Source organism: Hyalella azteca, unplaced genomic scaffold (genome assembly GCF_000764305.2).
Source record: "Hyalella azteca isolate HAZT.00-mixed unplaced genomic scaffold, Hazt_2.0.2 contig12293, whole genome shotgun sequence".
In the NCBI taxonomy this organism is placed as follows: domain Eukaryota; kingdom Metazoa; phylum Arthropoda; class Malacostraca; order Amphipoda; family Hyalellidae; genus Hyalella; species Hyalella azteca.
Genome location: NW_025942253.1, coordinates 130,859 through 156,751, shown reverse-complemented (window position 1 = coordinate 156,751; position 25,893 = coordinate 130,859). Strand labels below are relative to the sequence as shown.

Sequence of the window (25,893 nt, the reverse complement as noted above, 5' to 3'; positions counted from 1 at the left end):
TTGGCTTACATTTTACATTCCTATATATAACTGTCAGAAGTTCATCATCAAATATGCAGGACACCGAAGAGCTCTGTTTAGTCAGTAGGTGCAAGTACTCAATAATATAATAAAATTGAAACGTAATATGTTTGTTGTTTCAGGACCGTCAGTAAATCACGTCTAGCAGAAAGAATTCTAGTGTAAGAAATGCAAATCTTATTATTAATGTTTTGCTTTAAAGTTACAATCATCAACGAAGATGGAAACCTAACATTTATTGCAGAACTGTGCAGGGGAGTAGACTACCCATAACATAACGATCTAGGTCAGAATGCTATAAATTTCGTTAAAATGCACAAAAGTCAAGATTCAAAATCTAAGAAAGCTTTATTCAAGTAGTCTACTTGCAAGCTATGTTGAATTAAACAATTGCCAATGTAATTAATAAATTTCTGACTGTCATGTAGCGGTATAGAAAAGAAATACCCCTGCGGGCAGGAGAAAAATTTACAGCTCATAATGAAAAAGCTACCTTAAAAAGCATGAGAGAAGTGACAGGTAGAGGTAGGTGGAGCGAGGCTCGAGACGCGGCTTGTCGTAGTGTCGAGTCGGAGACAGAGCGAGACATGCCGCGCGCTTCATAAGAGTCCGTGTCTCGCGATGTCCCGTGTTTTGGGGACCTCAAGGGAGGTAAACTGTCAGCATCTTCGTTTGCACCGCCCCCATCTCCAGGCATGGAGCCGCACCTCACCAAGGGTGATGGAGGGTGTAGCGGATGATGACATATCAGTGGAGTCCCTGGTGTTGAGTGTGGTGATGCGGACGCAATCATTGGTGATGAATAGGTCCTGTGAGGGACCGTGCCCAGCAGAGGTGAGGCCAGGGATGAAGGCACCGTGCGATGGGGGGTGCAGCTTCCCCCCAGCATTAGGACTGGAGTTAAGCGCCCGTTGAGGCAGCAGCGTCTGAAGTGCATCCGTTATGTAAACTCATGCGTGGTTGTCTCATTGGTGTCGTCACAATACCATTCTACATCAGAGGTCCAAGTGTGGAGTGTTATATCCATTAAAGGAGCCTTCGATTCTATCATGTGTTTAGCAATTGGATTCTTATATTATAAGAATTTTATTACAGCTGCTAAAAGTTATGTAGGCGGTCACGTTATTTAGTCCAACGTCTGGAAGTTATCTTCAAATGTCGGATGTCACGTGTAGTAAAAGTCTACTAAGTCGAGGGAGTTCATTGCATGCGTTGTCTGGCTTCTGTCAAGCCTATACAGCCGGAACAAGAGACGTCAAGAAGTTTTCAGAAGAAGTCCGTGCTGTCGAGACGGTTTAGTTTACAGCGTTGGTATAGCAGATCTCTGGGCGCGCCAACGTTATAACAACAATACAGAAGCTCTTTCTTTTCTTTTTATACGGCGCTCGCAATCAGGGCTTACATTGGCCATTCTGGAGGTGAGCTGTCAGTGTTACAGATGCGATTAAGAAATGTCAGAAAGTTTTACAGTATAAATCGAAATGTGATATGACGTCATAGCGAAATCCTAGAGAAAACATGATGGTAGATAGGCAATAGGTTACATAGACAATACTTCTGCGCAGCTCGTAGGAAATCGATCAGCCGGGTTTCTAGACCCATTACTCATCACTGATCGAGTCACCTCTTGGGATTTTACAGTTACGTACAGTATTAAATCTTACAAGTATATTTTTACTTATGGTATATGATATAGATTGTAATCTATAGTTAATAATTATATAATAATGATGATTATCATTAGCAGGATATGTGCGCAACAAGAGTGCGCATATCATATCATACCACAGGTATGATATGGCTCATAATAACTAATAATTTCTAGATTGACTTTAATTATTTCAGCTCATTTTAATCCAGAATAAGTTGAAATTTCTCACATGGATTTCTTATTGTAACTAAGATGACTTAACATCTTTCCCAGAAGAAAATAAATAGAAGAAAAATAAATAATTATCAGGAGTTTAAAACCGACAACCGAGTAAAATGAATTTGTTTTTGAATTTTTTAAACATGCTGCTGTATATAGGAAGCTATTTAGATGGGAGACCAGAGTTGGATGTTAGTCAAGGCAGCACAATGTCAGTTAAAACATAGACCCTAACCAAATGAATGAAAGTAATACAATGTTCTTACTGGTCCGAGTGGCGCCGTTAACTGCAGAGGCAGTAAGAACCAAATTGATAATAGAAGACGGGTCTACGATGGCAATCCGACCCTCGGCAATCAACAAACTGGCATAATTCAACGGGACGCAAGAAATAAGAACTTGGCTCACGCCGCGTGAGAGCGACAGCGGCGGTAGGTATATCATTTGCGTTCGGCACCACAATTGGGGGTAATAAATCACACGTCCAGTAGAGAGCGTGACTGTCAACTCTACACATAGAGCACAAGTTGATTTTTATTTGATCCAGAGTCGATTTTTATAGCTGTGCTGGAGCCCCAAAACTCGTACAATTTAGTTCAAAGACGCGATTACTTAATGGTTGCTTCGTTATTGGTTATATGGATAAGAAATGACGCCAAATTATCTTTCGCAAAATTCAAATGCGGAATATAATTCAAGAAATTGCTTGCTTTTCAACAAATAATACGTGAACAAATTAAGAACAAATACACATATCAATAATTTTAAATGTTATCTTTTCATCACTCACGGATCCAGTCTTAATTAGAGATAACAGTGCCACAGCAAAAACAGTCGAAATTGCCAAAAATAATTTTCATAACTTCCATCAAGTGCTTCACAAACATGGTGCACATCGCTGGACGCAAACATGCGTAATTTCGGCGTCATTGCAGTAGAACTAACATCTGCCTGCCGCGTGTCATTCGGCGTAGGCTCAATATATATTAATATATACGTCGAGCGCACGCAGGCCAGCTAGGTAATCAACACCGTCAACTGCTCCATACTAGACCACACGTATCTGAATGAAATAAAACAATCGACATGTCAGAGAAATTGTTTTATTTAACGAGAAGACCACAGCTTGTCATGACACAACTTGTATCACTTAAAATTTCGGGACATTCGGCGCGAGATAGCTCGATCTGAAGCGGTAGCAACTAAGGCCACAAAAACAAACACTTGAATTTTTACAAGATTGTGGGAGCGGATTTACATTCACGTTGAGCGCGGATGCCTGTGATGAACATCAGCATATCTTCCCCATCGATTTTTGCTGTGAAGGCTTCGTCGTGTCATGATAATTATGAAGGTGTATAAATTTCGAATTTGTAATAATTATTCCACAGTTTAGTGGGGCGTCCATTCAGTTTCCATAATATTAAACACGTATATATGCTAAGAAGTCCCTACGCTTTCTAAGAAGAGTAGTATACATTTCCTAATTCATGTAGTCTTATCTGAATCAAAAGCTGTAGATGCGTACCTCGGCATTATTTGACAACAAGCAAGGATGAGCATGGCGGCCATAAGCCTTGATCGAATGGAGAGGACGACTATCACGCCACTCCGACGTACCCACATCGCCGGCGCTGCCTGAATTTCATTAAGAACTTTAAATGCTTCCTTGCCAGAGACATCAAAATAATTTGTAAAGCATTTAATTTTATATTCAGTGCACGGACACGCTCTCAAACTCGGAACCGAGCAATAAAAGCCAGATAAACTCTTATCTTGATGAACGATTTGCAAGTCAGATTTATCTGAGCGCATCGTGATGTGGCGTTTAAACGCTTGTAACAAATCAACAGCCTTTGCGACACAAAATACGTTATCAAAAATTTAAAGAAAATGTCAAGTGAATTCACCATATCTTTAATGAAAAAAGTTTCGAAGACCAGCTCCATCGTCATATCAAAGAATTTATGCTTATAGAACAAAGTACAATCAGAGTAAGAATCGAAATAATATATTTTGAACCTCAATATTTATTGAATTTATGTCTATAGAATGTTGGTATGTGTCATTCATTAGACATAATTTTTTAGGTAATGATGGAGCTGGTCTCCGAAACGTTTTCACTGAAAAGATATAGCAAATGTTAGTACTAAGCGTGGCGTTTTCTCGGCTTTTAAATTCTTAGTGAAATTGCCATTTAAGCAGACTAATGATATAAAACTGATTCATTTCATTCATTAGAAAGAAATTCACCTGACATCGGAGCATAATAAACTTTTGAATTCGTGCCGTATTAAAAGTATCTACCAGTCTTCATCAAACCTGTTTCTTCTGTAGAGGCAGCGATAGAATCACTTAACTATAATGATCCTTAGAGTATTTTTTGGCAATACCTGAACCTGATCATTTGGAATCACAAGTTTATAACATTTTATCAACAGTAAAGCAGATTTGAGGCCCTTAAAGTTTATGGCTGCTGCAAACTTGACTAAGTTCGAGGATGGGAGCCTAATATAAATTATTTAACGTCTCTAATGGTTTATAAGATAACATGAATTGAACACGAAAACTCTTAGCCTGGTAATGAAGAATCTCATTATGACCGAAGATTTACCGCAAGATCAGACTTTAGTTAGTAAAAAATTTCCAGCGCAAAACCATCCAGACAGACGAGGTACTCAGCATTCAGGGAGACAAGTCGCTGAAACTAAAATAGGTCTAAGTCTCCAGCTTTGCGATAAATTTAACTTCAATAAGCTCGGTACAGAAATAAACTAGAAATTAACTTGATTACAAATTCTTAGGTAGCGAATTTGAAGGCGCACACCCGTACACCTCTCATTTCTGCTGTGATGAGTGGTTTATGCAAATTTATTAGCGCGATGGCAGCATATTGCGCAGAATGCCTCAAAAATTTTGACACGTGCATGGATATCAGAGTCTAAACAAGCCGCACACACAAGATGCAGTGAAAATACCACATAAACTGCAGTGCTGCTTGTCACTAATGTGATGGATGGCTAGAGAGACTAGTCATTGAGCCTTGACACTTTCTGGGAGACCATAAAATTGCAGGTAACCCACCACAGCTGTGGCAGCAATGCAGCATGCAATAATTTCTATACACAACAGGTGAACAGGACACGTGGCCCCGCTGCCAATACAAAACACATTGACGTGCGTATCCTTCGTTCTCTCTCCCGGTAAATGAGATAAAAATTTCGTACACTCTTAGGGTGTAAATTACTCAGTCTGTTTCTCTCGTGGACAAGACGTTACTCTATGTTTTTGTTTGATTTTCCTTGAAGGATCCACTGGTGATCTTTCACGACGAGCGTAACTTTATTTTGTTCCCTACTTTGTGTCGGGAGACAACCCGTAATTCCATCAATTCTAATATTTTTCCTAGGATTTCAAATGATTCGAGAGTAAAAACATTCATATAGTCATAAGAGACGGATCGAATTAAGCAGTTGGTAATTCATCGCCTATATAGAACAACACTCGGAACTCAAAAACTTCAAGGTTATTTTCGTGACAGTTGGATCGAAAACATCTTTGTCCGTCGCTTAGAAACTCGTAGCTGAGAATCTTCAATTTATCTACACATATTATATATTCCTTAACAATTGTTATAGGGAACGTAAATTTTGTGGTTCTTTGCATAGCCAAAGAACGATTTCAACCAAACGCAGTTCTTCTTAACTACCGTTCAATCTAGAAGAGACTTGACACGTAAGGAATGATTAATTGGAATTGAGATTAATTCATCCATTTATATTCATTCGACAAATGTCGAACTGTTCAAGCTGGTGGGTTGCGAGGGGCAAAACTCAGGGCCTATACTCTCAAAAAAAGTTAGATCGTAAGTTCATCAGCCAATCATTGACGGCCTTTCAAGCAAAATCCACCAATCATAGACAAGAAAATAGAGCGTAAGTACTTACGTTCACTTAGAGAGTTTAGAAAGTATGGCCCCAGAACAGCATTGCGATACAAGTTAGCGCGCGGTGATGTCGCAGTGCAATCACGTCCCAATCTTTACCGCATTCACTGTTGGTCTACAAAATTTAATTCGATCACGTACTTTTGGTTACGTGCACATCGGTGCAAAATTTCCATGCTTTTCACCTCGCTCGACCGCAGCTCACAAGAAAATCAACATATTTTACTTCAAATCATCCGTGGAAGGTAAATAGCGTCGGTGAACAGAACTGATATTTCATTCTCCATGGATTTACAATACCGCGTTATTTCACCAGAGGATTCCGGACAAATTGAAATGTCGAGTGCAAAGTTCTTGACAGAAAACATAGCTACGAGAAAATCGCCCTTGAGCTTTGCCATGGCATTTCAGAATGCTGATATTGGACATTCTGTTCACCAGAAAAGGATGCTTATTAGTAATTGTGAAGTCGAAATAATTAAATTGAATTCGTCTTCGCCTGTGGAATACCATAATAAGAACTAAATTTCTAAAGACCCATCGAGCCCTCGAGAGAAGGACTACGGTTAACAACACGTACTGATCCGCTCGATACGTCGTTAAACAAGACTGTGCGGAGGAGCGTGTGTCGGTGGAAGGCGCGAAGATCACGCCGTTGTCAAATTTCGTACATTAAAGGACCCGAATTCTTTATATTTAAAATTTACTGCCCGTTACGTGCTTCGTACTGCGCTTGGGCGCAATATTTAGCGCTCGATGTGCACCTCGATCGCGTCGTGACATCGCACTGATCGACAGCGGCTGCATGCGTGTCGGAGTCGAGGGCATCCTTACTTTCAAGCGTCTATTTTGATAGAGCAAATGCAACGCAATGTCGACCGCAATTACATTTCAGTTAAACCCTTACAAAATTCACAATTTCCAAGTGATAGAATATTGTAACAAGACAACAAAGAGCACTAAACAGCAATAGTAACAGCCTGAGCATGCACACAGCACGAGCCATACAAGGAGCTCGGGCGTAGCTCTGCTTCCACGAAGAGGTTGGGGAACCACGTGGCCCCGAGGTCGTGACCGTCTTTGTGCAATACAAATACAGCGCCTCTGCTCTGCACCAGTCAACATCACGCGTTAACATATTTAAAATAAACCACGCGTTAAATTAACATATTAAAAATAATCCTCTCCAGTTTGATGGCGACATTTCAATGTGGCGAATCAATAAACCGATCAAGAATTTTAACTTTGCTGAGTTGGTAAACTGACGGAGAATTTCGCGACTTTCGAAGCAAAAATTTACACGAGAATAATTTTTGTTGACAGGTCATTTTTGACCCGAACTGCAAATATTTCACTAAGCAATGACGCGGTTGTGCGTTAATGGATTAATTTAATAGAGTCACCTCTGCGTGCCACGAGGATTTTCGTAGCAAGTTGTGCACAAGGTTAGCAACAACAAAACCAAAGAGTTCATGTGCATAAGGTCAAAGATTCAGCTAACACAATATTCACTTCAAATGTCATCTCGGTAATGGAAATACAAAAACTTTAATTAGGTTAAAGAAAATATTACACCTCCCGTGATCAGATGGAGCTTTAAAATATTAGGGTGTGCGTGATTCGACCGTTGACTCGGGAACATGAAGGCGTGGTCGTGGTCTGTCACATACGAAATACTCAAAGTTGGCAAAATGAAAGTACAAAAAATATTCATGTTAACATTAAGAGAGATAAGGTTTTACAGGCATTAAGGAATTATACAAATAATAACGAATGTTATTATTGATCTCATAATAACGAATGTTGTCATTCATATTATAATAAGGCATGTAAATAATAATAACTCCGACAATGAATGGTATCAGTGCATATACACCCGCGTGAGGTCAAACAAAAAATGACCCGAATAATTACGAGGTGACGATCAGGGAGAGAAGGCCATGGGGAGCGTACCACCACACGCAGTACCTTGACCTCAAAGCGCGCTCTGTTGTAGTAGTTTAATAATACAGACACCCGGCCACTAAACCACATGATTAATGATCGCACAACGCGTTTAGATGACAACTTTGCGTGCGTAACTGATGTTTCAGTGCGACGATTGTGTGAGGTCGTGTGAACTCATGCATAAAAATATAACTCAGTACTCACTGCAGTGAGTGACAGAGAGCGCATTTTCTCGTCGACGAAAACGTGAAGTCACGGACGAACGGACAGGCAGACAGACAGACAGACAGACGGACGGACGGACAGACGGACATGGCGAGCACAATAGTGCATTTTTTCCATAAATGAGAAAATGCGCTAAAAAGGATGGTGTTTCGAGAAAGCGTCTAGTCGGCCCCACGAGTTCTATGGCTCTAAAAAGTCGAATTGCAGTTGAATTCCATTGTAAAGGAAGTTATATTAATTAAATGTCAAAATAAAGACAGTCCGCATGGCAGGGCAGTGAAAAATCGATCAGTGCGAAAAAGATGGTTTACGTAAATTTTTCACAGTACCTAAAAATTTCTCACCACATACCACATTATATCTTACCAGACATACTAGATGCTCTTGAATCTCGCAAAGTTCCTGAGACTTCTAAGTAAATAGAGAGCAGGAAAATATCCAATGTAATACTAAGAAGCTTACGCAATCGGATGAACGTACACACGCTAAGAAGACGAGCAGTACAAGTGAATGGCGGTGTGTGTAAACGCTGCGTTGGATGGCGAGGACACTGCTGCATTGTAACTGCCTTGTCGTGCAGCGTGTGCGAGTGGTGAGTCATCAGGGGCCATACTTTCAAAACTCGCTAAGTGAACGTAAGTACTTACGCACTGTTTTCTTGTCTATGATTGGTAGATTTTGCTTGAAAGGCCGTCAATGATTGGCTGATGAACTTACGACGTCTTAACTTTTTTTTGAAAGTATGGGCCCAGTGCTACACGAAATATTAGACACTGCGATCTGTACAGTGTACACATGCTGCACCGCACAAGCTTCACAAGGAGTTTATCGTAAAGCTTTCAGAAGGTGATTGAATGTGACTTTTCTGAACAGCAACAGCTGAGCCACTGTTGTGCTTAACGCGGGCTAAATAAAGGCTTAGCCCAAAATGATGGCAGTATGTCTGTTTACGGAGAACTGATGAACAATTGAAGTAACTCGTGTGTGAGTAGGACTACGGCACGGCCTCAGCAGTGAGTGTCAGGAAGTACATTCACAAGGCTGAGGTTTACCCGGATTCGTGGAAGTTTTGCACGGAAGTTCACCAGAATTCGTGGAAGTTTTGCACTGAAGTTCACCAGAATTCGCGGAAGTTTTGCACTGAAGTTCACCAGAATTCGTGGAAGTTTTGCACTGAAGTTCACCAGAATTCGAGTACAAAACGTTTGTGTTTATCTTTAATGAGTGCGGTGACACGATACCGAGCAAGACAGACACGAAGACGAAATTAACCTTGACCCAAAACTAGAGCAAACAACAAAACCTGAAAACTACAGAGAGTTACGAAGAGCAGGAAGTAACATTCTAAAACCTCTGTCATCAAAAACATGTCGCCTTTGCTGAGTAAACGCAAGCCGTGAATTATCTTCCTAAATAGAAGTAATACAGGCTTCTTGCTTTGGAAGCGAAGCTTACGTAATCAATCGTATGCAATGCTCAGGTTTTTGTGAACCAAATTCACAGTTGCGTCATTAGGCCATCACAAATTCAACATGAATAACAAGAAGCTCGCAAGACGCTACAGGCGGATTGCATGGGCTCATTCATCAAAAAATATGCTCATTCATCAAATATCCTACATAATTCATTCTAGATATTAATTGAAAAATAAGAATATTACCTCAACAATTTCCGTAATAATAGTCAAGTTAACAGGCCTCAGTTATTTATTTGAGATGTCTTATCGAAAACTAATTATATTCAAAGAAATGTATTGACAAAGCGCGCTGTCAACAAAGCAACGAGTGCCTGGCATGATTATGAACTGAGCGAGCGGCATGATGGCCTCATATAAGGCACTGATAGAGCCTGGCATGATTATGAACTGAGCGAGTGGCATGATAGCCTCATATAAGGCACTGATAGAGCCTGACATGATTATGAACTGAGCGAGTGGCATGATGGCCTCATATAAGGCACTGATAGAGCCTGACATGATTATGAACTGAGCGAGTGGCATGATGGCCTCATGAAAGGCACTGATAGAGCCTGACATGATTATGAACTGAGCGAGTGGCATGATAGCCTCATATAAGGCGGCAATATATGACGAGGAGTTCGTCTGTCACCGCGACGTAGCTACGCATCATTAGTTTAGTTACCCTGTGGCGAGCGTAGATCATCAGGCTCTGCCTGTCAGCTGAAGCTCTTATAAGGAAGTCGACCACAACGTGCGGTGCGTTTCGAAGGCAGCGATGACAATTATTCTGTGGCAGTGCATCGTTGGTATGACACCATCAATGAGCGGCTGATTAGTGCTCAGATTATCATAACTGAAGCTGCTCAAGCGCTGATCATAATCATGCGCCTAATTCAACAAGAAAATGTACGTGTTTTAAAGTCGACCAAGCGTCAAAAAACTAATGTACGAAAGAGAAATCTCACTCACTAAAACAGCAGAGTGAGCATAAATTTTCTTCAACAATAAACGACTAAGAAAATATAAAAATTCACTCCACTACATCGAAGAACATGACTTATGTCGCTAGCGCCGTGCAAGAGCAGGCCGGCCATCAGCCAACCCTGGTACGCCTATACGCCGCCCGAGGTGCTAGGCAGGGAGTGTTCTGTAGAGCTCCGCGCGACCGTTACGGTGATGTCATGCAGCGCTAGAGAGACGCTGCCCTATCTCTACGAACTGTCAACCTCGTTGAAATGTGGAACGCAGGAATACGGGACGGACTTTAGCCCATATATTGGGCATCAACAAGAATGACACGAGACAAATAGTTTATTGATCTATATTAATAAAGAAATAAGGCAGTGATTAGCGACTTTAATACAGTAATACCAAATAATCGTAACTTCTTCGTTTACAAATTAGTTGAAAATTTACAGCCGTCCCAGTTTTATTCAACATAGAGTACCAATTAAAGAAATTTATTAGTACTAATCTCCGTTGGTTGCTTAGCATTAACTCCACTGCAGACTACAAGTGAATTCAAAATTCATTAATGGCTATCTATTGCTGCATGCGTATTAAAAGCGTATAAAAACTCGAGACGCACCAGTTAAGCGAGTTTGTGAAACCACACACACACTGAGCTGTCGGATCATAATACCGTACACCAACATCCCTACGTCATGTGATCGGCAAAAAAACGTTTTAGATTACGTACGTGTAAAAAAGTCAGATTAAAATGCCAATCGAAACCAATTCAAGCCTCTGGCAATAAAGCCGAGGTTGCAGTGACAGTCCAGAGTGAAACTTTGCTCCTGCTGACCTAATTAAAGTCGTCGGAGATTTAAGGACGACAGCCTCTAAATAACTTGTCTGGCACTTTGAAGGAAGGGAAGAGTAAACCTAAGAACAGATTTGTTTGAAGAGTCAGCAGCGCCAGCAGGAGATCAAGGGAACAGGATTTCCGAGAGTGAAGGCCCATGCATATTCGTAAACAATTATGGCAGACACATCGCGTGGAATCGAAGTTATCGGTGGCATTGCGGAAGATGGCAATCTGTTATGATATTAAAAGATATTTTTACGAACAAAAGGAAACGAAATTGACATCGACCATCGAGAGAAACCAAAGGCATGATCCTATTATCTCACTTAAGTCATCTTGATTCATCAGTCACTATAATTGTCACCTTTTATCGATACATCGGGGCGATTTTCTCTCGACTCTTTCCTACTTGTACTAGTTAGTACTGAGCAAAAATTACTCAATATTTTTACGGAGCTCAGCTTTGCGTAGCGTGCACCAGCAGGAATAGAGAAATGTTTAAGAAATACGGAACCTCTCGTCATCAGTATTTACAAAATAATCCTGAATGAAGTGTGAAGTAGAAAAGCAGCAACACCAATCATTAGAAAATGTTTAAGACATACGGAACCTTTTGTTATCAGTATTTACAAAACAATCCCGAATGAAGTGTGAAGTAGAGAAGCAGTAACACCAATAATTATAAATGATGTTAGCAGCAGTAATACCAAGACAAATAAGAGCAGCAGCAACAAGAGCGGTAGAGGCGAAGTGACCTCGATATGACGCAAGTGACGCTTCCTCCAAGCGCGTCACAACGCTCTCATCTATCAACATTTGTTCCTACATTCCAAGATTATTTAATTAATTTAATTTAATTTTATTAAGTAGATAAAAGTTGCTACACGAATAAATATTTCCACGGATGCTCATTCTTCATCAGATGCAAGTAATTGCTCTATTATTCTATGCATTAAATTCAATTTAATAAAATACGTTACTCGAGTTAGCCACTTCTTCTACATGATCTATGCACGAGAATTCTTCTTATTCATACTACCTTAAAGTTTATGCCGTGTGACTAGCGACATTGTTATCGGCACAGCATTGATCGTTAATGATGTCATCGACCATTGCATTTGTGTCTAGTGACTTTTGGATTATGTTATCACATGTGTTCTAATTACGATTACGATCATCATTACTATTACATATAATAGATAAACATAATAAACAGTTATTTTTATTATTAATAATTACGATTACTACTATTATAGTAGAGCATTATTACTTCAATTGACTGCCCTGACTACTACTGATGCACTAGCTCAGGCACAGTAGTTCCTGTGATTTAATTCTCAGAAATGAGGCACACATCCGGCAATCTTGCAGCGCAGTGACAGGAAAATATACCAATTATATTCACAAAAATTCAAACGATTCCCAGGGCACAGAACGTTTTCTGGTCGGAAGAAGTTCTGTGAAAAAGTTCCATTCTCCATCTATGAAGAAAAAGTACTGAACTGGAGAAGTACAGTTTCCCATGACCTATAATTAATGTGAAAAATCGACATTCCTACACATCATCGCTCGATCAGGCATCTTATTTGCTTTACGAGGCCTAAAAACGGTTGCTTATTGGCCGCCTGTACGTTGCTCAAACGAGCAGAAGCAAGATGTCACTGCTGTAAAAATTAGAAGTATGTGCTAATGGCTACTGAATTAGTTAACCGTAGTCATTACGAACTTAGAATTTATTTGGAACAAATCGGTTGCAGTTATACTTATGCTAGCATATTAGCTCGACATCTCCATCATATAGTTTGAAAAATACAATTAAACGTGAAGTAGCAAAGTATTGGCTAAGTAAAAGAAAACTGCGATAGAAGAAAGACAAAATAAAAGACTGTGTCACGAAATCTAAAAAGTCACCAACTGGAAGTTGTGGTAGGTTGGAAAAACTCGCAATTTCCTGCCTTACGAAGACCGGATAAAGTTATAAGACAACAAGCGTTTTTAATGAGCAGGTGAAGTTACGAAGGATGGATCAAGAGAGCCAGAGTCTTTGCAGCAAAGTCACTAGATAACAAGCGATTGTAATGAGCATGAGAAATCATGGCTTAGCAGAGGCGCTCGAATTGGCTATTGAGCCCTCAACAATAGAAGTGACTTCATCCGCGGCAAGTCTGTTCAATTGGAAATGAATAATAAGCTTTGATCGCATGGGTTATCGCCCATTCAGAGGTGCCAGTGAAAGTAGGCGCGAGGTTATTCAAAGCCTTTAATGTCTGAAGAAAGACATTGAAATTCTCACAGAATCCAATAAGGAATAAAGAAAGGCCGCAGGTCAACGCGCAGGTCTGGATTGCACCAGAACACGAGCGTAACAAAGAGCGCCTCTAGGTTCATTGGACAATTCTATGCCTGGAACATACCTGCGTTCCCTATACAATCACACAAGTCTTAGGTCGTTGCAGAAATAGCTAGCGCTTTTACTTCCTCTTGGACTATTAAAAACTAACGCAGACCCGCTGTTTGTTGCTTACCTTGCATGTTCTGTGGAAAAAAAAATATTCTAGCTTCCTATTGTTTTGAGTCATTGACGAAATTCATTGCTTTCCAGGTGTTAAAGAGTACGACTTTTGGTCTTTGGTCGCTCGACCGATTCCGTATCCCTTTTGCCTAGCTCTGATGCTTGACGCGAGGCAAAGCTTCATCAGAAATGCCAGAAGCATCAGCGCCTCAAACAGATCATCGTGATCACAATCAAGCACTGAAATTCAAGCGTCGAACATCAAAGGATAGATGGACCTGCCGCCAGCGGCTTCGTCGCGACCAGGTAAGGTGAACATAAGCAAGGTTTTATGAGCTTTAAAATAGCAATAGTATATCAACACGGGGAAAATTTAATAGGAATGTTAGATTGCGCATTGAATTTGGTAATGAAATGGACAGAATAAAATAACAAGGTAATAACTTCTACATCAAGTATAAAAATTTCTCAATTCAACACAGAAGCCAACAGTAGTTAGTATTGATAGTACAACAGTAGTTATCATTATGTTTGATGAAAACTCGCGTAATAGAATTAAAAAGCAGTTATAGTTCAATATTAGCGTAATTTCAGATTGTTGCAGTGATGATAGCCCCTGTGGCGACTCAAATTATCGTACCGCTTCAATGACAGAGCAGAATGGCATCAAAGAACTCTTAGAACACAAGTGTCTTTTGCTTTCCCAATTTTTATTATTATTAAAATAGAACATTAAATTTTGAGCTTGCAATTCACAGTGCCTTCAAAGCACATTCTATTTTACACAGTATAGATATTTAAAGAACTAGATAACAATTACACAAATACTGAAGATACACGTAAATCCTACGACAATACAATAGAATAAAAAGACGACACATGAAGCCACCGTCACACTCTCCTGAACATATACAGAGCACACCGTCTGCACACGCAGGCCTCAAATTGGAGCCGTGAAAATCAGCTGCTATTGTTCAAAAAAATCGCTATGCGGGGAAGTATTATAGCTGCCGTGCCATGGACGTGCATACAGGCAATGATCGCCATACTTGCAGCATTGCCATGTCTTCATGAATGCAAGTTATGTAGGCTGTACGGCCGAGCCTGCATGCCTGAGAGCGCATTATCCGAGATAAAACCCAGCAGGCAGGACTATAACATTTCTAGAACTTCAGAGTAGTACTACATAGATGAAAAACAGTGCATTGATTCATCCATGTCCATTCAGGCACAAGCTCAGCAGAAGCTGTCACCATAATGTGCTCAACAGAAGTCGTTAATTTCGGCACATATCGTTCAATAATACTAGTCACTGACAGCGTTTTGTTAGTGAAAGAGTATTCTAACTAACCAGAAATGGGATTTATTAACATATTAATGAAGTAAGAATAGTTAAATCATTAAATTGTAATTTTTGCGTGTCTAAAAAGAGTATTTATAAATTTAGCAAACTTAGAATTCATTAGAAAACACATGTGTCTTTTCACTCGCTTAATGCTTCACATACTCATAATATTAGAGTGGAGGTTCCCGGGACAGGCGAATTATGTAGTTGCATATTTCTTGATCCTTTTAAACGCACAGTACAGGGATGGGGCACGAGTTATAAAGCATTAAATCATCCATCACATTTGTCCGACCAGCACCGGACAGCGCATTAGATACGCATGCAGGCAGAGCCCGCAGTACCGCAAGTCTCGAATGTTAATCATCGTCAAATGGAGGAGATGCAAAAGGTATAATCTAAAAAAAAGATAAATACGAAGAAGCTTACGTTCGAGATGTGAATTCCTAATCGACAGACTAGAAGCAAAGATACACTTCTAAGAACCAACCTCATTAATTTCCGTAGCATCACAATTATTGTTCATTTTGCAACTACATATTCAATTTCGACAGTTTAATTCAAATCGTACAACGGTGTTGCTAATGCAATTTTGAAAGGAGGAAAAATTACATCATCTGCAACGAAGCGGTCAAATAAACACATCATCTCTAACATTCATTTGGATTAAAGGATATAATATCCCAAAATAACTGTTCTCAAGTAAAATTTTATAGTTGGATTTACTAGCGAGATATTTAAAATATTTGATTCGTGATTTGCCTTTCTTCTTCTTACTGTTCAAAGAAAACGTTCAAAATTTTAGAAGGAAATCGAGAGGTTAAGAAATAAGCCAGGCTTTTGATAACAAAAACTGATTATCCAGTGAACATCATACGAGTGATGAAATATTTACCTGCGTGTTAATATATGTCTCCGGCATCATTGGCCACCATTATGTCGAGCAGGATTTAATAACAGTGTACAACAGGCAACAGATAATGATGTCTCCGGCATCATTGGCCATCACTTTGTCGAGTAGGATTAATAACAGTGTACAACAGGCAACAGATAATGATGTCTCCGGCATCATTGGCCATCACTTTGTCGAGTAGGATTAATAACAGTGTACAACAGGCAACAGATAATGATGTCTCCGGCATCATTGGCCATCATTATGTCGAGCAGGATTAATAACAGTGTACAACAGGCAACAGATAATGATGTCTCTGGCATCCTTGGCCATCACTTTGTCGAGTAGGATTAATAACAGTGTACATCTGGCAACAGATAATGACGACTGCAATCTCCTTAGCCATGGATATGCCGAGCAGGATGAACAGCATTGTGCAGTTGGCAACAAATGAAGGCGCCACCGATGCCTTAAAATAGCGTTCGTGGGAGCCAGGCGCATCCTAAACTAAACAGTATGAATGCGTAATGAGCTAGCATATGAGAGAGGGAATGGCTGAGGTCAAACTAAATATATTTCTCGTTGGATGAACTGAGCGAATATGGAATTCTCGAAAGGATGAACATAAAATCAGATATTTCACTTTGATTGGGTTGGTAAATAAATTAACTACACTTCACATTGAAGAAAATAATTTGAAATATTCTGGAATCGAGAGGATGCCTAGAGTAAGCAACCTGATTGTAAAAGGGTGGAATTCGATGACGTAAAACTACCACTAACTGAAAAGAGAAATAAAAAAAATGATTTAACGTTCTACATATTATATTAAGCTACATGTTAAATGATTGTTTATTAAACAAATTACGCCAAGATAAATTAGACCAGAGTAAGATAATTAAAACGGGAGATTAGAGACTTGACGCATTGCAATCCATATATATTGTAGAGTCTTGCAGTTGCTAAACACATTCGCTTACAATGAGGCAGGAAACCAGGCGAATCACTCAAAATTACTAATATACGAATGACATCCGACAGCCCTGAACATGGCTGCGTACAGGACACAACAGCGTTATTGCATCTTTCATGAGATTGTTGAGTTACGGACACCGATGCAGAAAGCATTACAGCCGTCATTGTAGGCATTTCGAGAGGACGCCTGTCGTATGTAGGGAGATTATCGGCGTAAGCTTGGACCAGCTATACAGTTTGGTCGGCGTAAGCTTGGACCAGCTGTACAGTTTGGTCTTAAGCTTGGACCAGCTATACAGTTTGGTCGGCGTAAGCTTGGACCAGCTATACAGTTTGGTCGACGTAAGCTTGGACCAGCTATACAGTTTGGTCTGCGTAAGCTTGGACCAGCTAAACAGTTTGGTCGGCGTAACTAGGTACCCACACAGTGAAAGCAGGTTGCCAGCGTGCTGGTTACCTGCTTAGGATGGCGCCTGAAATTGAAATAAATATGCCTGGCGCTGGCCTATTCGTACAGGTTTCCACTGTGAACACTTACATTATTATCCTATGTTCATTCTTGTGGCAGGTTTGAACAGGTTGCCCGCGCGGGCAAACCTGCTTTCACTGTGTGGGTACCCTGTGTTAGGACCAGCTATACAGTTTGGTCGACGTAAGCTTGAAGCTATAAGGTTACGGAGCAGACAAAGAGACGTGAGTCAGAGACGCGGCAGACTGAGCAAGACTTGACACGCCTCCGTGACACACCAACACATGGCAGGCTTATAAAGCAGTGTCATGTAGCATAAAATCTTCAAGGTTGCGTCGATCAACTGATGACATAAAATTAGAATTTCCTCCACAGTTTAAATTTATTTCAGCTACGTGGTAGTTTTGAGGATTCGAACTGGTGTACAAATTCTTGATGTTCTTAGTCTAAAGTTTAGCCGAAAAAAAAAAAAATTACCTAGATTCTCCGTTCATGCAGTGAATTATTATAACAAGAAAAATATCAATGATCTCAACAAATTTATATCATTTATGATACTGAAGAGATCTTTTCACGCATGCATGCTGAAGATACACTGACGATCAAAATAATCACGAAATTTAAGTCAACGACGAATTGAAGGCTGTAATTTCTTAGGAATAATTCCAATCAACTTCTCGTCAATGATAGATTATGTATTAATTAGATTACTTTAATTAGGTAACTTGGCCTAATCATATTAAATGCTCAGCAAAATGTGCAAACGGTCATCACAGGGAGGTTTCATGTTAACACGCAAAAGACCTAGCTGGGTCCTCTAGTGCAAGCCGTTCGAATGAAAAACAAGTATATGAAGAATGAAATGCTTCCTGGTCCTACAGTCGCAAGTGGCATGCATCATCAAAATCAATAGACGAGACAATAACGTAAACACGGCGCATCAACACAGACGCCATGGACCTGAGCAAGGGAGAGTATAGCAGCTTGTGTGATGGCGCGTAGCAAGAGCGCGTGAAGGCACGTGTGCTTTTAGCGGAACAGGGACCATACTTTCAAAACTCGCTAAGTGAACGTAAGTACTTACGCTCTATTTTCTTGTCTATAATTGGAGGATTTTGCTTGAAAGGCCGTCAATGATTGACTGATGAACTTACGATCTCTTAACTTTTTTTAAAAGTATAGGCCCTGATGCTTAACATCTTTCTACTTAGAATAAAGTATAAAAATAAATGAACATTGTTAAAGCAGAATAATCTTAACACCGATTTATACGACTTTAAAACTGTCATTATGAATAATACTTTACGAGACAATTCAAAGCAAGAAGTATTGCATTATAGAATACGCTCATGCATGGTGCACAATTCCTTCACCCGAAACTCCGAGAAGAATTCTACAGCTCACAATTGGCAAAGCCTGCCTGAACTGCATTAAAGTTCATAGAGAACAATTCCACACGAGGTGATAATTCCATTAGGGCAAATTTAATTTCACGGCCTAATGCTCATAGAGAGCAGTATAATTAAAGGGCCTGTTGAGCAAGGCTTTTCATCTACCGCCGGGTTGTCATTGCAGGCCAATTAATGTGGCGTCCAACACTACAGTAATAATATGATCCATTAAATCCTCGACAGCTTATTTAGTGACCCAGCAGGAATAATGCTCATTCATTTTAATAACTGCCGAGTAGATCAAAACGGTTTTAGTTGTGCAATACATGTAGCAGTGAAAATCAATTTATTCGTAAAACCTTGCAGTCATCGACTGTTTCAGTGATATAAAAAAACGATATAGAATCCAGTTTCAAATTCGAAGAAATAAATGGTGAGCAATTTTAGATAAAAATATCTTCAAGTTAAACAATGCCGAAGCTACGAAAGCACAAACAAATGATCAATTAAGGCCAGGTTCAAATAAATATATATTCCTTAGTTATGCTCGTCGCCAAAATAATTTTGAAAAATACGCTCTCAGGCTAAAAAAGTCAGGGAGCCACAACTGAAATTCTCAACTCACGCAAATCTCAAGCACACGGAAAGAAAGACTAACTTTCTCTCAGACAATAAAGAGGACGCTCGGTATCAGTGACATTATCACCCAAAACATTCCCTTGGCCGATCTAAATTTTCGTGACTTCCCTCTCAAGATCGAAGAAGAAAAAATCTACATAGGCGAGTTAAACCTAACATCGTCTTCTGCAGAATACAACGTTAGAAATGACACGTGGTTTATGGACGGCTATTGAGTGGGTGACGGTCCGCAGCAGTACCTAATGTAATTAACTTTGAACAAAGTTCAAAGTTAACTGATCTGATCATTTGATCAGCAAATTTTATCATTTTCTCAGAGAAAATGAACAGATTGGCACTAACACAGAAAACTGTGACGTAGACACTATGAGGAACCTCAAGCACGACTGTTTATAGTTTGGCCGAAGCTCAAACAGAAGATCTACAAACAGGAAAAGCAGCAGCTCAAGTTAGCGTAATCAGGAAAAAGAATCTATGAGTAAGTTTGGAGTGAGTCATAACTACATGTTCTGTGTATAGGGACAAGTGGAAGTGTGTTCACTAGTACTGATGGGACTTACCAACACAAGTAACATATCGATCTTAACTGCACAGATGTGTGGAACTAAGTCTAACTTCTGGCAGAGCGACGCAAACGAGCTGATTAAGATTACTCGAAACTTCATTCATCAATAAATGCCAACAAAATTTAAGACAGTGAATAGAATAGTTAGCAACAACTAAGAAAAAATTTTCTTCGTCGTGGATCGCTATTACATATCCTACGTTGTTAAAATTACATAGGAGTGTGGCAGAGAAATCAAGAGTTGATGTCGGGCAAGCTATTTTGAAGAGCAGTTACTACGAACTAACGTACAGAGGAAGCTTAGCTATAGTTTTACCTCATTAGCTTCAACAATCAACAAACTTTTCAAACCAATCTTAGCAACAAAGGAAAAATCTGAATCAAATTAATTAAAGCAAAAGCGGAAGAGCAAAAATGTAAAATATTTTTTTTTTCATACGATTAGATGTATTTGAATACAACACAAAAATTTTAGTTCAATTGATTGATGTCAATGCAAACAGGAATAACATGTACAGTTGTACATGTAGTTTAGTTTAAGATAGGTGATTTTACGTAAATGGGCGCGCATATAATGCTAGGCAACGAGTAGTGCTACGAGGCTGCCACGACCACGAGTTCCGTCTTGCGAAGGCTCGCAGTTGCACAACACGAAACACGACGTGTAATTCACCAATTGCTCGAACCTTGAACTCGCTCCGAGGTGTTGCAGAAGATCGACTGCAGTCAGCGTAAGCACGCCACCCCCAGAAACATGGAATATTGTTAGAATAGAAAGAGAAAATTATAAGCTGACAGAGAGTGTCATTATATTTTGGAACTGTGCAGGTAGAAATTACAAACACAACTAGTAATAATATGCGTTTAAAAATTACTTTTTAAAGACAACACTTCTAAAGAGGCCAGTGTCTCCGATGTTACACATGTACAATGAATTTTTAATTTTATTTTTATATATAAAAAATATTGTAAATTATTTTTACAATTTTTTATGTACATTTTTAAAATTATTTATTCTGTCAATCGATTCAAGCATTCATTGTCTCAGACATTACGCAAGTATGCAAAATTTCAAATCGATTGGACAATTATAAGTGTGTTAAATATCGATTATAAGATTTGTAGCAGACAAACAACAAGAAGTGAAGTTGAAGAGAAGTGTTGTAAAAAATACAAGCGATGTTTACAGTAATGATTACAACATGAGATATTTGAAAATTTTAACCAAAGAAAAGGACTTTCGAAGAGCACTGAAGCCATCAGCAAATGTGCATGGGAACTGAAAGCTGCTGGCAGGAATGTCGGCAACGTTTAGAGCTCAGTGAAGGACTCATAAAAGTTGTGAGTTTGGAGCGCAGGAGAGAAACATTAAGTACTTGGCACGGCAATACTGGCGCTACAATCAAGCGGGCAGCCTTTATCTTCTGCCTTATGAATACTGCAGCTAATGAGGCACGAGTTCACTTCTGCCATCTGCTCAACTTGAATAAAACTATACAGAGAGATCTTAACTATACAGAGAGAACATAAAACTTTATAGAAAGAGGATAAATATACAGAGAGAGCTTAACTACGTGGAAAGGACTTTATGAACTTTAGACTATAATTTAATGAACATTATACCAAGCTCTGGTAGGGTCTGCGCTCTTGACTGTTAAAAATTATAGTAAAAATGAACAATTTTCGAGTCGTAATCGCAATGTTACGTTTAGAACAAATAACGGAATATATCTGAGCGGATCGTCAATGGGAGAATGGACAGCTCATTAACTTCACTGGATGTACAAAGAAGCATGCCTACAGCACCGACTATAATTATGGTTTGTAAAATTTTCAGCATATTGCCGGCATATAAACATGAACGCGCAACCGATGCGAAAAAGCTAACAAAGAAAAAATATTTCTAAATCAATTTAATTATGTGACATGTTAAAAACGGATGCACATCTTAATAATATCACAAAGAGAGTGGCACCATATGCTGCAAATCAGCTTTAATAACACAAATTAATAGGAGGCATGTGCCGAAGAAAGTCAGGGCATAAATAAATTTTGTTCCGCGCTAGCCATCATCATTGCAAGGTGAAAACCAAACATATGTTCTCCGGAGTTTCCACAGAGCAAAAAGTCATTTGAGAAATGAAGCTCTAAAATACAAATGAACTACAATTAAAAGCTCAAGGCAGGGCAGCCTACATGGCTTCAGAAATCAGCTTCTAACTATTAGAAAAGCGTGATGTAAGCAGGTACCCATTTGTTGTATTTTCAAAAGTGCTTACGACGATCGTAAATTCGAGATACGACATTTGAAATTGAGAGTTGCAGTTTGAAACATGAATCGCGATATTGCCTGCGGAGTTTACGAAGTTGCTTGTACTCTGCGTGTCTTGAACACACGACATTTCAATCAAAAATAAAATATTCGCGGTAAAAATAAGTGATTCTTTTCGAAGCAAGACCACGGAGGTAAACGTGTTTCAATCAAAAACGATATGTTAATCAAAAATCAAATGTTCGCAGTAAAAAAATCCTGGTTCTTTTCGAAACAAGTCCAGGGAGTTAAACGTGTTTCAATCATAAACGAATTTCAATCAAAAATAAGATTTTTACAGTAAAAATACGTGTCTTTTTTTCGAAGCAAGACCAGGGAGGTAATCGTGTTTCAATCAGAAACGATATTTCAATCAAAAATAAAATATTTGCAGTACAAATACGTGTTTCTTTTCGAAGCAAGACCAGGGAGACCAGGCAAACGTGTTTAAGTCAGAAACCATATTTCAATGAAAAAAAAACATTCGCAGTAAAGATACGTGTTTCTTTTCGAAGCAGGGCCACGAAGGTAAACGTGTTTCAGTCAAAAACGACATTTCAATCAAAAATAAAATGTTCGCAGTAAGAAAAAGTGTTTCTTTTCGCAGCAAGACCAGGGAGGCATGCATCGAAGTAAAAATATCTAGAAAAAAAGAAGCTTCAAGAGCGTTCACTCTCCCCAGCTGATCGTATCGGGGAGCGGGCATCATTACACGTACGGACCTTAGCAGAGATTCATGCACAACGGAGAACATTTTTCATGGATAAAATACAAATCTTCGAATAGAAATATAATCTTGGATTTTGTGGAAAAATAAAATAAAATACAAATCTTCGAATGGAAATATAAGCTTGGATTTTGGGGAAAAATAAAATAAAATACAAATCTTCGAATAGAAATATAAGCTTGGATTTTGTGGAAAAATAAAATAAAATACAAATCTTCGAATAGAAATATAAGCTTGGATTTTGTAGAAAAATAAAATAAAATACAAATCTTCGAATAGAAATATAAGCTTGGATTTTGGGGAAAAATGATTTACCAAGTCAAGGACTTCATGTTTTACTATTTCTGCTAAGATTCAATAGTCGGTCATCAGTGCAAATATTGGATGGGAAATTTCATAGCAATGGTAAGTGGTAACATAACTTCGTTGCTTGTCAGTGTCGACGGTTATCTCAACAAATACCATCAACGTACCTTGTAAAAATTCCGACATAATGAAAGCATTCGAAAATTGTGAGCAAAATGATTTTATTAGAGCCAAGTAAGTTCCAAGTTTTTATTGGAAATATTTTCTCACTGAAAGTTATTGACGAGCCCCGAATCCAATAATAGCAAGAATATTAAATTGAAACTTGCATTCTGCTTTATCAAAAATTTGAGAGCAATATGCAAATTGCGAAAATTTTCATGTATTCCACAGCCAGCCATGTTTAAACGATATAAAGCTGGTAGGAAGCGTAGCATTATTGGATAGCGATCTATAAGAGCTCTGGTTCACTCGACCTTGCTTTCTAGTTGATAAATTTTCTTATAGAATATCCTGCGCCAAGGTCCTGCAAGACATGAAATGATCATCGAGTTTCGCAGGGTAATAAATCAGGAGGAATTGTTAGCGTTCTGGCATCACGAGGATGATATTGCGAGGCCTGTATCGCACCCGAGGGTATCAGCTGCTGCCAACCAACGATGAATATCGGAACACAATAGATGAGAAAATGTTGGACGAATGTAAGGTACATGCATCAACGAGCGTAAGCTTAAGAATATGGGAGTCATGTTTTTAGAATGGGAGAATTTCACTATTCTTCAGGCGATTTGGACATGCGAGACGTTGGTGATTTCAGAGCTCAGAACAATTCAAGTCTCGTTTAAATATTTTTTATAAACGGAGGATGCTGAAAGTTGTTCTTGTTGGCAGCATCGAACCAGCGCAAACACGTGCAGCCGGCGAGAAGAGGAACAGAAATACCGAAGAATTCACTTTTCACTTGACTTGTAACATGAATATGGTGTTAACTCAAAATTTAAGCTATAAAAGATATCACATATATATGTATTTTAGTTTTGAATTAGTAATTAGCTTGAATGTTTACGAGTTGAACACATCAGGTGCTGTGAGCCGAAGTTGCAGCGACAGACGGAAGGCTTATCAGCCCTGGGAGTCAGGGCTGATAAATGCAACAGCTGAGCTCGAAGTCTTGCTGGTGACACAACAACCCTACCCATACAACCGACACAATTATTTCCAGTACCTATACCTCAAAAATCAACGTAAGAATATCTAACGCGTACTACGTACTATAGTCGTTTAATCGTTGTTTGTAAATTTAGTACATTGAATTTATTTATGCTCGAGTCAGAAAAAGCTTGAACTTTTACAACAAATTTTTGCATTCCCTGCTTAAGAAAACAGAAAGTTCTTACGAGAGAAGGCTCCAACGTTGAAAGGCTCGAACGAAGGAAGGCAAAACGTGGCAACAATGACGGAGAAATCACGAGAGAAAGCCTTTTCTTGCCCAAAATTTATGAATGTGTACAGATATGCTACACGAAAATAGCATACGTGATACCAAGATAGCATACGTGATACCGTACCAAGATAGCTTAAGTGAATAATTACAAAATCTTACAAATCTATTTTATATTTTATAAATGCTTTACGGGTTAGAAAATTCTTAACAGAGACGTCAACAGTGCAATCAAAGACATGGGTTTTCACAGCCAAGTGAAAACGTTTTAAGTCGGTCGAACGTATTGCAAGACGCAAGGCCGTGCCGCGCTGGCATAATGCGTAGGCACAGTGAAGAACAGAGCCTTTTTTTTAGAAACGAGCATCAAGAGTGCGGAGATCGTCGAACAAGGTTACGCTTAGTCTCAAGCAGTCAGAGACATGCTGCAGAGACACGTCTCTGTATCAGGGAGTCAGAGACACGCCGCAAAGACACATTTTGGTCTCAAGGAGTTACAGACATGTAGTCAGACACGCTGCAGAGACGTACACGTCTTGGTCTCAAGGATTCAGTGACAAGCCGCAGAGACGCGCCTCGGTCTCAAGGAGTCAAAAACACGCCGCAGAGACACGTCTTGATACCAAAGAGTCAGAGACGCGACACAGAGAAACGCCTCCGTCTCAAGGAGACAGAGACACGCCACAGAGACATGTCTTGGTACCGAAGAGTCACAGATGCACCGCAGAGACACGTCTTCGTACCAAATAGTCAGAGACACACACGCCTGGGTCTCAAGAAGACAGAGACACGCGGCAGAGAAAGCAGCTACGGGAGCCGGTTGCTCGCTGCCCCGCAACCACGAGCGTCGGTTCACTCGCCCAAAAGACAAAAACCAGCGGGAATTACAGCACGAAATTCTTACATCAGTCACTGTAGGTCTGGTGGCGTTCAGGAGGCCTAGGCCCACATTTTTGGCACGTTGCTACAATATAATACCGTTTAAAATTATCATCTTTAGACAATACAAAGATTTTACAGACACTGGGAGTCGAGTGAGAAAGAT

At 39.5% G+C, this 25,893-nt stretch overlaps 1 protein-coding gene across 2 annotated transcripts in view; it reads right to left on the bottom strand.

The window, feature by feature from the left end:
- The window catches only part of LOC108680384 (microtubule-associated serine/threonine-protein kinase 2-like), a 57,333-nt gene that overhangs the window by 30,910 nt on the left and 530 nt on the right, over window positions 1-25,893 (bottom strand). The window lies entirely within an intron of this gene.